Raw genomic sequence first — 10,862 nt, 5'->3', positions numbered from 1 at the left:
CTGGAATTATTTATTGAGCTCTGCTTACAAAGTCAGTTGATTCTAGGGGACTTCTTACTATGGACAGCAGTGGTGGTATTTACTGACTATGATTCGTTTGACCAGGAATCTACAGCAGAAACTTTCCAGCTGTCTGTCTGCAAGTGTGATGAAATCTTTAACGCCCCCCTTGTACAACCACAAGCAGGTTCATATCTCAGATGAAATCATCAGCAGTGCAACAATCTCTTTACGTCAACACAGTTTCAGTTTCAATATTGGAATATGAATTAAAATGTCTGATGATGCCAAGAACCTATAGCTCTTAGGTTTTCACATCTTCACATCATCAATAGTGTGTGTGTGTGTTTGCATAAGTGAGTGTGTGTGTGTGTGTGTGTGTGTGTGTGTGTGTGTGTGTGTGTGTGTGTGTGTGTGTGTGAGAGAGAGAGAGAGAGAGAGAAAGAAAGAGAGTGAGACATGCTGATCCTGTAAGTGACATTTTTTTTATGGTACTCTGACCTTGCAACTCTAGCGTGTACATTGTGATTGAACTTACCATACTGTCTTGAAATACTTACCCTGAGGAGTGTGTTTAATTTTTTATTGCCGATCTAAATTTTGCAGAAAATAACTTTGAGTTCTATAGCCTTTACTGACCATTTTACAGATACATATCAGTAAATAACTGTTGTTCTGTCAAGTCAAAACTGACATAAAGCACTTAATACATCAGATTCACGGACCGTAGAAAATTATAAAAAAGAAAAAAAAATCCTGTCTCTTTGTTTACTGTCATGTAGCTCTCTTGTGCCACATAGAATGAAACCTGCAATAGCGAATCTCTAGAGGATTTCATATCGCCATCCGAATAGTCCAGCGATGAGCTGGTTCTCTAACAGAGTGTTATTGAAAATGTGACTAACAAGCAGGGAAAAAATCCATTACTGCTAAACTGTTAATGAGTGACTGAGATAAGAAGTCATGAAAAAGCATGAAGGAAAAGAAAGGTGCCTGCGATGCCCATTTGCTGTAGTGTGGTTTTGTTAGCCTTACAAAATAATAGCACAGAGGAATTTTCTTGATCAGAAAACATACAAAAGTACTTTGAAAGTGAATTATCAACAATGCATATATTCAAAAATTAAAAACTTTTCTGTCTGTTGCTTTCATCATTTTTAATGTTAGAAGTGAAACTGTCATTATCTTCAGAATAATTCCAGACTCATACAAATGAATACTAAAACAGAGTTTCCATGCCAGACGTCTTGCTGTTATCATTAACTTGGTTAGCTTTGTTCTTTCTTTTCTTGATGTCGCTATAACCATCGTGATGGAACTACATCTTTGGTATGACTTGTCTTCCATTTATTATGCTGTTTGTACTCAGGTGAAAATTGCAAGTCATTCTAACATATTCTCCATCTCTGTTGATAACTGTATTCCCTTTGTAGTATAAATTGGTGATGTACAACAAGGTGATCTTTTTAAACCTACTGAGAAACAAGAGCATGTTACAATGCCAAATCTTTTGATTAATTATTTGCATTAAATATTTACTGCAAGTCTATCTAGCAAATACATTTCCTGGCAAGGACCAACCTTTGGTCAACTGGTGCCCTAGGCAAAAGGCCTCCACGGCGCCTCCCCGATACCACCTGGTGCCCCCATTCTGGTCTACCTACACCATCCAGATTACTGGAAAAGTGGCCCTGCTACAGTGGTGCCCTAGGCAGCTGCCTAGTTGGCCTATGCCTAAGGCCGGCTATGTTGCTGGCGTAACTCAGAATGAAACTTCTGAGACTAACCTGAAAATATAATCATCGATCAAAGTAACAAGAAGACAGTTAGTTGATTAAATCTAGCATGGTATTTTTTAGAAACAGATATACAGATGTATAATGTCAACTGCTGTGACACTGTCGAAAGACTCAAAAATGAACAAACATTTATGTTCCTTAGATACTTGGATGCTTGAGTATTATTCCTTCAGAGTCCTCCTTCACCCTGCAACTAACATCAGACTTCTCACCATTCAGCAGTGACAAACTATTCAGAGCATTGCATAAGAAAAGAATATGTCAATGGGCACATATTCTTAATAAGGAAGAGATCTGATGTTTGAATTTATCAATTTACATTTGAGGCCTTGTATACAGAAAACAGTCAATGGACCAAAATCTGTTTCTTTGATTCCAAATGTAGTATAATTCTTGATTCAATAGAATAGAGGTGTCTCTGAAAAAAGCACTGTTGTAATTATGTTTGTTGTTGATATACACCAAGACAAAAATGCCTGTAAAATGTACAATATTTAGGACAACATGCTCTATTATATAATTTCAGTATAAGCTATGAGATACCCCTGATTTTCAGGAAATGCACTTTATTTTCAGTCCTTCTATCACCACATATTTGAGGACCATTTAGACTCCTTTGTGATCATTGTCATTAATTCACTGTCACTAAGGTTACAGATAGCAACAGCCCATATGTTATCCATGCAGCCTGGAAGGTTGCAATGCCCACAATTTTGCCTAAAAATAGTGTTCCCTGCTTCCTAAAATATGTGATTTTTTTTTGGGGGGGTGGAGAATATTGCATTCACTAGTTGTTACAGAAACTTATTCAGAAATGAAAAGTTATAAAAATAAAATAAAACAAATGATTTTATTTTAACTGTCTATGAGTACATTGGAGTAAATTTTATTCAATAGTTATTTAACAAAATAAAAAGGAAGTGTTATGTGTTAGGAATGGCAGAAAAGGTAACACAAGCTGGGTTTCAAAACTTCATTTAAGTTGAGAAAGCATTTGTTCTAACAGCTAAGTAAAAACACTAAAATACAGCCTAGATTTGCACCCTTTGTCCATCATTATTTTGGACATTCTCCCTGATTTCGGAGTAAATGTATTGATAGGTGTGGTTTTCTTAATCCTATGTCCTACAGTTTCACAGATTGAATGTATTTATTTGTTTTTTATTAAATATATTATTTACCTGAATTTTTCACATTTAGTAAAGAAATGCAGTGTATAGTACAGGGAGATTAATATGTGCAGTGTGATAACAAACATAGTTTCAGCACCTAATTTACCTGGTGGCAGGCAAGGTTCTTGAACTTATGTATTTATATATTTTCTTTTGTTAACTAAACATGAGCACAATTCAACGCAGGGTCAGAAAACAAGCTGGTTGTTTTACAGCTGGAATAAATGAATGGGTTTTGGTTAAAACAATGATGTGATGTGAAAATGTAATGTTCACTGTTCAGTGTAACAGTCAGAGGAAACTCAAAGCCTCAGAAGAGGCCATCTAAGAGTTTGCCTCCTAAATTTTATCACTAATTAACAAACAAGCCCACTTATGCCAGCCTGCTTTAAGCAAAACAAGAGAAAAAATGTTCTTGATATATAATAGTAAGGAGTTTCACAACACCACTATGCACCAAATACAGTGGCTATAAAAAATTTACACACCCCTGTTAAAATGCCAGGTTTTTGTGATATAAAAAATGAGACCACAATAAGTAATTTCAAAACTTTTTCCCACCTTTAATGTGACCTATAACCTGTACAATTCAATTGAAAAACAAACAAACCTGTTAGAGGAAAAAATATAAAAGTACAATACGCTGGTCGTATAAGTGTGCACACCATCAAACTAATACCTTGTGTGTGCACACCCTTAAACTAATACTTTGTTGAAGCACCTTTTGATTTAATTACAACATTCATTTTTTTGGGGAAGGAATCTGTCACCATCTTGACTTGGCAATATTTGCCCACTCTCCTTGCAAAAACATCCAAATCTGTCAGATTGCAAGGGCATCTCTTGTGCACAGCCCTCTTCAGGTCACCCCACAGATTTTCTATTGGATTTAGATCTGCGCTCTGGCTGGGCCATTCCAAAACTTTAATTTTCTTCTGGGGAAGCCATTCTTTTCTTGATTTGGATGTATGCTTGGGGTCATCATCATGTTGAATGTTGAAATTCCTCTTCATCTTCAGCTTTCTAGCAGATGCCTGAAGGTTTTGGGCCAAAAGTGACTGGTATTTGGAACTGTTCATAATTCCCTCCACCTTGACTAAAGCCCCAGTTCCAGCAGAAGAAAAGCAACCCCAAAGCATGATACTGTCACCACCATGCTTCACCGTGGGAATGGTGTTCTTTTGGTGATGCGAAGTGTTGTTTTTGTACCAAATGTACCTTTTGGAATTGTGGCCAAAAAGTTCAACCTTGGTCTCATCAGAACATAAAAATATTTTCCCACATGCTTTTGGGAGACTTGATGTATTGTTTTGCAAATTTTAGTCAGGCCTGGATGTTTTTCTATGTAAGAAAGGCTTCCATCTTGCAACCCTACCCCATAGTTCAGACATATGGAGAATACGGGAGACTGTTGTCACATGTAGTACACAACCAGTACTTGCCAGAAATTCCTGCAGCTCCTTTAGTGTTTCTGTAGGTCTCTTGGCAGCCTCCCTGACCAGTTTTCATCTTGTATTTTCATCAATTTTGGAGGGATGTCCAGTTCTTTACAACTTCATTATTGTCCCATATTTTCTACACTTTTTGATGACTGTCTTCACTGTGTTCCATGGTATATCCAATGATGTGGATTTTTTTTTGTACCCTTCTCCTGACTGATCCCTTTCAAAAATGAGATTTCTTTGAAGCTTTGTAAGCTCTCTGTGAACCATGGCTTTTGCTGTAGCAGGCAACTGAGTAAATGTCAGGAAAATCCTACTAGGACAGCTGAACTTTATTGGGGGTTAATCAGAGTCTCTTTAATTGATGGAAGGTATGTACCCAAGAAGACTGAATGCTGTAATTAAATCAAAAGGTACTTCAAAAAAGTATTAGTTTAAGGGTGTGCACATAGAACAAAGAATTAGTTTAAGGGTGTGCACACTTATGCAACCAGCGTATTGTACGTTTTTTATTTTTTTTATTTTTCCCCTAACAGATTTGTTTGTTTTTCAATTGAATTGCACAGGTTATAGGTCACATTAAAGGTAGAAAAAGTTTTGAAATGATTTATTGTGGTCTCATTTTTTTATATCACAAAAACCTAACATTTTAACATGGATGTGTAAACTTTTTATATCCAATGTATATTATTCTTAATTTGGGAGGAAGAAACAGGTAATTTGGCAAATAAGTTCCTGTTCATAGTATTGACACAATGGTCACTAAATAAAACACAAAACAATGATGACATATGTTCATTGCTAAGATACTTGAAAATAAGAATTGTACCATATTCCATCAGTCTATACACAATCAAATGTAAATGTAATTTAATGTTGTATGTTTATCCTTAAAAAGTAATACATGAAGAAATTCACTCTGCCTTGTAAACAATTTCTGGGTTTTTTCAAGTCTACAAGCACAGGATTTGGGCTAGACACATGCTGCCCCACCATAATCTATACATGGCCCATAAGGGTAATTTATAAGGGTAACATCAGCTACCTACTAAAAGTTCAGAATTTTCTTCATTATCCCATAATGATTTATACAAGACAACAGATGCATAGTTGTTGCATTTAAGTTGGTTATCTATGATTACCCCTAGATTCTTGATTTACTACCTCAAAGTTAATGGCACTGCATTGTACATCTTAAGTTAAAATGACACCCTGTCAACCATGAAGTAGCAATACAGAGCACCCACATAGTCTGCAGGGTACTATGCTCAGCAATGGTTCAAATTAGTATCCTAATCTTTTGAGTCATGTCATCAGTATATTTGCCGATCTGCAAATTACTGTAGGATGTTATGATAGATGTAAACAGACTAAACAGCAAGACTGTAAAGTTATAAATAAAGTGTGGCTTTTAATTCATTTCTTCTGAAGAAGTTTTTACAAATTAAGGAACAAAAACACTAAAAAGATATTTACAATTCATTTTTTTATGGTGAAGCCTCATTTGAACATTTTTGAGTGTTATATGGTTCTTTTTTCATTCACAAGCACTTTTGGTTTCTTTTTGATATATATATGTATATATATATATATATATATATATATATATATATATATATATATATATATGTATATATATACACACACACACACACACACACACACACACACACACACACACACACATGCACACACACATATATATATATATATATATATATGTGTGTGTGTGTGTGTGTGTGTGTGTGTGTATATACATATACATATATTTACAAAAAGTATTTTGAAGTACTGGTTTATTCAAATACCATGAAATTATCCACCAATAACTCAATTTAGCAAGATCACCTTTACAATAGCATATGTATTTAATTAACTTTTTGTAGTTGTCCTTAATGCTTAAGCATTCAGTTTGTTTTCATGGCACACATTTGGTCTTATTTTTTCTTTTGCTCATGTTTTATTAAGTTTTCAGTTAACATGTATATACTACAACAAACAACATGAATAAAATGTATGCATTTATCTATAATTCAAGTAAATGAATTACATTTCCAATCTAATTCATATGACTCAATAACATTATTTATTAGTAGACTCATAGTTTAGGCATATGTTCCAATAATGACTTTAATTTTATTCAGTTTTTATGGTCTATGGTTACTAAGTTTTTATCTTATTGTTTTATCATCTATTTATTTTTGACATACAACAGAGGTATAAGAAACAAAAAATAATATGAAATGATGGAGATATTTCTTTCTCTCAAATTCTAGTAATGACTTTCCCAGTAAAAGACAACAATCCTCATAATAATGGATGTTGTGGTTGACCATTGGATTCCAAGATTGGAGGATTGAACAATATTTGAAAAGACAACTGGTGAAATTCACAAAAGCCTACACATTTTTGGGGGTATATGCATCACACTGCGATGCGTACATGACCACAAATGGTTTTAGATTCAGTAAGCAGTGCACAGGCATGCACACACAAGGAAAGTTCTGTGTAATGCAAATTACCTCATAAACAGGTGAATCTTATACAAATGACCCAGGTGGGTGAAGAAGTCCATGAACTAACTTTTATTAATCCAGGATTAATAAAAGTTTGTTCATGGACTAGTTCATCTGTGCGCCTGGTTTTTCATGTGGATTATATGGAATACTTCGAGTATGGAGTTTATTGTGTGAAACTACCAGAGGACAAAGTTCCTTTTATTTAGTGTTTCTTGTGGCTCTTTTCCAGTGGTTTATTGTTACTCTCATAAAGTTTTATAACTGGGTTTAGGTTTTTTACCTAGGCAAAGGGCCAGTCTTACTAGAACTTTAATAGACTTAAAAATAATGTTTACTCAAAAATTAAATTTAAAATATATAATGTAAGATGTGACTGTCAGACTATCTCTAAACCTTTCACTTTGAATCCTGTCTTGCATCCTACAATTAAAACTTTCGAATGCTTTTTGTGAGAAGGTTATTAGGTCTAGTTTAAATTCTAAAACTACTAAAGCATATTTTAATTTGGATATGGAAGTCAGGAGGGCATTAATGGAACTCATGAACGAATGTGGTTTAAGATTTATGAAGGTACACAAACGGGGAGGGCTGGTCATTATGAATGTCACTGAGTATAATAGAGTTATGGAAGAAATGTTAAATAACAATGATGAATATTTACAGATTACATATGGAGAAGTTTTAAAGAGTTATAAATATATACATCATTGTTTATAGAACCACCTTATGAATGGTGATTTGTGTATTGAACTGCATTATTTTTTACATGTTGACAATCCTAAAGTCAGTGTGTTGTTTTGAATACCCAAAATACACAAGAATCCAATCAGTCCCCCATTTAGCCCTATTGTATCTGCCACAGGAAGTATTATGAAAGGTATTTCTTTATTTTAGATTCTGTTTTTAATCCTTTAGTACAAAAAATTCTTCTTATGTTATTGATTCTTGGGACTTTTTGAATTGTATCCAACTATTTTCTTGTGATTTTAGATATGATAATGATGAATACTACATGGTTGACATTGTTTCATTGTTTACTACTATACCTCAAAAGGTAGGGGTTGAATTAATTTTTAGTTTTTTAAACAAATACACATCGTATACAGGCTATACAGTAAAGTTATATATTGCCTTGTTGGAGCTTGTATTAGAAAATAATTATTTCTTGTTTAATGACAAGTATTATAAACAATTAAAATGTGTAGACATGGGGGCTACTGTGGCTCCAGCTTTTGATGGATTGCTTGAATTTGCTTGAATTTCCTCACCATTGATAATTATTCTAATATAGTGTTTTATTGCTGTTTTGTTGATGATTTGTTTATTGTTGTTAAAGGCTCTGCCACCTCTCATGAGGCATTGATAAAAGAAATTAATACTAGCTGTGATTTTTTTTTATCTTTCACAGTAGGTGATGTGGGTAAGAAAGTTACCTTTCTAGATATTGAACTAGGTCGGGACATCCACAATTGTTTTTTTTAGTAAAATACATAGGAAAATACATTTGTCAACAGTTATTTACATTACAAAAGTAATCACCCTAGTTTTATTAACAAGTCCATTCTTAGGAGTCAGTTTATTAGGGTTTCAAGTATGGCCAGTAGAGAAGTGGATTTTGATAATGAAATCACCTTCATTAGTGACTTGTTTTTAGAGAGAGGGTACTTTTTAGATGTATTGCAAAAAAACAGTTCAAGAAATCAAGAATAAAAGAGTTATGGAATTTCCCCTATACTATTAAAAGGGTTTAATTGTAAAAAAGTTATTAATAATTTGGTACTAAGTAATCAGGGTATGTTTTTGCCTGTATGTTGCTTAGATATGACTGTTGACAGTGAAATGATTAGAACAGTTATACAAAACAATTGGAAAATCATTGAAGGTAACAGACATTTAGTTTCTATCTTGGGTAATGGTCCAGATTTTGTGTATATGAAGAACGGTAGTATTAAACAGATATTAGAGAATTATGACACAGCTGTTGCACTGCCATTTACTACTAATACCTACAGCACTTTTAAGTGTAATAAATGTAGTGTTTCCAGGTTTATACATGAAGGGCCATATTTAGTACTTAGGCATATACCATATACTATCACAATTCCTGGTAGATTTTTGTGCAGTATTAAAAATCTAATTTGTATTGCTTTGTGTTCTGTTTATCCAGCATTTTATATTGGTATGATCATGAGATATCTTAGTAAAAGAACAAAAGAACACAATTATGCACTTAAGACAAGGGATTCAGTTAAATGTAGTGGTTATAAAAAAAATACTCTTACTATACTAGAATGTATCTGCCAGGATAAGAGAGGTGGCAGCCTTAAAAACAGAATAGAAAGAAAAGAGACAGAGTGGCAAATTAAGTTAGCTACAAATAGCACCCCTGGTCTAAATGATGTCATTAATATTAAGTGTTTTTTAATAGATAGGACATTGACTGTTTAATGGTTTTCATGGTTTTAAGTCTGTGATTGGTATATTGAATTATTGTTTAATTGGTATTCAGATAGTATTATTTTTTAAAATGATATGTAAAATGGAACTTTTTGAAATGTATTCTGTTTTCTAAAGAAGTCTGTTGATGAAAGTGTTGATTTAACTTTGTACTGCGCTAAAGAATGTTTCCATTCAATTCATCTTTGTGCTGCCAGTGGTTTTTAGTTTTTTTGATTGTTTATCCTGGCTCCAAGGGATTTTGTCAGTTTGTTTTGTTTTGTACCAGATGTATGCTGGGCTGGACATCCCACGTGGCTGTTTACAGGGGGATGTTGGCTATGTGCTGTAACTGTGGATGATGACACCCATCAGAAATGCATAGACATTCACAGAAGAATGCGATAATGAAGCACATGCACAAACTAGGAACATCACAGAGTGTGTGTTTGGGCTGCTAAAGTTGTGGTTCCAGTGCCTCAGCATACATTCTCCAGCTACATGTACACAAATATTCACAGTATGTGCTATGCTACACAATACAATCCTGTGGAAACAAGTTCAGCAGGATAAGCAAAGGGAAGGGATACACTGCCCCCACCACTGTCTAGGTCACCACAGCCACAGCCACAGGAGATCTTGATGGAGGAATCCCCTGCTGATGTCCCTGTAGTCAGATGTAGGCATGCTCAGTATGCCCTGGCTTTGGCCAAGAAACAATGCATAGCACATTCACTGACAACCTAGGGACCTAGGGACTTGCATCTTACTCTTCCTCATGTACAGAAGTTAAAATAGATGCCAGGCAACCAGCACATCCTGTACCTATACATGTATTGACTGTGTACAGCTTGCATCTGACAGAGTCAGTCCAAAACCACAGTTGTGTCACCTGTTGCATTTGCAAGGTAAGTCCGTAACCTACACAGTATTTGTAAGGATTCTGATGTAATGGCATTGTACATGATGCAAGTAAATGTAGTGGGATACTTGGACAGAATTAGTATCCACATGGGACTACAGATACCCATTCCTCTATCATATTGTCATTACTATTTACTAGGCATCATGCATGGAACATTCATGCAGTCCTACTGCAACAGATTAGTGGAGCATCAGTCAAGGGAGATGTTTGACAGTGAGGTTACATGATAGTCAGACTATTGTGCTTCCCAGCACAAAATGTGGTGTTGTTCCCCCATCCCAGCACAGCAGTGCTCCATTGTAACTGCTGTAAGAGTAACTCATCAATGGTATATTAGCATTGCAGGCAGTCTAAGGACAGTAACATAGAAATTGATCATACGTGTCTTACTTAACACAGGAATAACAATGTACATATTTATGCAGGTACTTGTGTGATGAATGACCCTTGTCTGTGAAGCTGATTGTGTGGCTTAATGGGCTACAGCAATTAGCTTGTATGTTGGCATTCATGATTCTAATCTAGAACTCACCACTTCTTTTGGATTTGCAATGTTATTATATTATGTT

This window comes from Protopterus annectens, chromosome 1.part2, assembly GCF_019279795.1.
Source record: "Protopterus annectens isolate FY-2018-M chromosome 1.part2, PAN1.0, whole genome shotgun sequence".
Classification (NCBI taxonomy): domain Eukaryota; kingdom Metazoa; phylum Chordata; order Ceratodontiformes; family Protopteridae; genus Protopterus; species Protopterus annectens.
Note: the sequence above shows the minus strand (reverse complement) of the source record.